The 2,472-nt window shown below is 37.2% G+C and overlaps 1 protein-coding gene across 2 annotated transcripts in view; it reads right to left on the bottom strand.

Annotated features, from left to right (window-relative positions):
- The window catches only part of FGF14 (fibroblast growth factor 14), a 747,107-nt gene that overhangs the window by 608,268 nt on the left and 136,367 nt on the right, over positions 1-2,472 (bottom strand). The gene's annotated exons all lie outside the window — the stretch shown is intronic.

The raw sequence follows: 2,472 nt of genomic DNA, 5'->3' as shown, positions 1-2,472 counted from the left end.
TCCTGCTCTTCACATATTTGCCAATTTATGAATATAAATGCATATGTAAACTTTCTGTTTTATATACATGTTATTAGCATCAAAAATATGGTCTCGATTCCTTTTTCCAAAGTAATCGTCCTTGGATGAAATGAGATGTAGCTGTAGTGTCATTTTAAAAATTATTGCTGATACTACATCAGCATTCAACACGTTCTCAGGGGACAAAGAAATACTGCAAAAAGTTGTCATGTGTCAGCTGCAGCCTTTTAAAGATGCATTTGTCAGTAGTCCCAAGCCTATCTGGAATTCTGAATCTCCATTGAAAAACTTCCCTGACAATTCATTATATCAACAATCCCATTTGCATTAGTTTAGGGACCTACCATCACTCATTTAATTAAAAACTGGATGCTGTGATTTGTTTGAAAAGGTTGTAGCCTCAGTTAACCATTAAAAGATAGATTTTGTAATACATAAGTGAATAAGGCTTTATATAAGATCAATAACAATAGCATGGAGAGAAAAAAAAAGAAAAGAAAGCACTTAGAGCCTTGAAAAATTTGAAAGAACTCAAGAAAACCCATACATGAAGACAAAATAGGATAAATGGTCTAAAAATAAAAAGATATGTATGACTGTGCATATGATTCCAGCATTTCCCATGAACAATACTGCAATAACATTTTCTAAGAGCATCTGATCTTGAGATAATTCACTTAAGTATTAAATTCATATAGCTAATTTCTGTGCAGAAGTTACAAATGACAATTACTTCATTGTGATGCCCATGCATAGCCTTCTGTTTTCTTTTGGGACTCCATGTGTATACCGGGATCCATTTGCATGACACTTTTTGCAAGATTGAATTCAGAAAAGATTCAGACTGGCTTGATATAGTATTTTCTTCAGTCATTTTAACTGGAAGAATAGCCTTCCCAGAAAACACCATTAGTAGCACTTTTTAATAATTCTAAAACTAAAGTTTATAGAACAGAAGTGAGGACTTAAAATCTAAAGATACAAGGGAGACTATAAATGACATGTGCTGAGATTAAGTAATGGTGGCACTTACCCTTTGATGTATAAGCAGGACTAAAATCAGACACACACTCCCAAGAGCCCTTCACTCCCTGAGGGGTGTCATCATCACCCAGCTACAGGATCAGGCTCTCTTTTGCAGGCTATCCCTCTGGCCCCATGTTACTTGCATTCTTGGCTGTTCAGTGACCCAGCTTCAACCTATTTTAAAGACTTAGTTTATAGCCTAGGGGCTAGGGAACTTGCATGTTAGGGAATAGGCAGACTTGGACACAGGCATGGGTGAACTGGGTGGCCATCTGGGGCCCAGAAAAAAAAGGGGGTCCAAAAATGGTAATTACATTTTTCTGTTGTCCAATTATTATTATCATTATCTCTGGTGAAGGGGGGCCTGATACCAAAAGTTCATCCGGGGCTGCCAGGAGTCTAGATATGGTACTGGGCATAGGAGCTTGGAAGTGTAGAGAGTAGCAGAGCCTGCCCCTGTGATTCATTCAAGACAAAATACGGAAAGGAGAGCAGTATCCAATCCTCTCCTTCTTTCATAGCTGGGGGAACACCAGTACAAAGATGGAAACCTCTCCTAAGCCAGGAGTGAATGTTCTTGTTCTGCTGCTAAATTTTCCAGGAACATTAAAAAACATTGCCTAAACCAGAGATGTTTGGAGAAAAAAATCATGTTTACTTGTGATGGTTTTGTTTCAAGGTTTTTAATATTTGTTTAAATATTTGTTTGCAAGGCTTTGCTGCCAGTCTAGGCAGACCTGTGGGATTGACTAGGAGAAGCTGCTTAACAGTCTCCCCCTACTACAAAGGCCTTGGTGATCAAAAAACTAACATTTGATACAAATGTATCAAAAGCTGGTATATATTGTCCACTGAGGACAAAGAATATTATAGGGTGCCAACTGCCTTGTGCCAATGGCTGGAATCCTCAGAAATTGGTGGCTGTTGTCCACTGTGCTTTACAGACCTTCTCTTTGACATCTCCCTTCCCCCTTTTACAGTGTATAATTTTTAGACTATTAAAGTAATTAAAATATGTAGTCTTCAAAGTGGAGAGACTACTGACCTGCCTTCTGGTAGGGTAAAAAATGACCCTTCCCTTGAGGCAGAATGAAATTAAATTGTATACAAACTGAACTGAATTAGTGAAGGACTGTTTCTTATTTGTTCTTTTTTTTCATTTTAAACAATATGGTCTGTGAAAGAAACTTAATCTGCTAAATACACCCTTTATAATTTCAGATCCCTACTGCTCATTTTATTTACAAACCCGAAGTTCAAATGTAGAATCATGTTTTTGGTATAACTTTTATTCATTCCAACAATATTTTTTGTCAATTTAATTTTCTCTTGTGCAGGGGGGGTACCAATAATCTATCAAATTGACATGGGTATATAAGTAGCAGATGACCATATTTCCAAAGTCTCATAATGGGCCACTCCACT

Source organism: Alligator sinensis, unplaced genomic scaffold (assembly GCF_000455745.1).
Source record: "Alligator sinensis unplaced genomic scaffold, ASM45574v1 scaffold593_1, whole genome shotgun sequence".
Lineage (NCBI taxonomy): Eukaryota > Metazoa > Chordata > Crocodylia > Alligatoridae > Alligator > Alligator sinensis.
The sequence above is the reverse complement of the archived record's forward strand: the minus strand, read 5'-3'. Positions and strand labels throughout refer to the sequence as shown.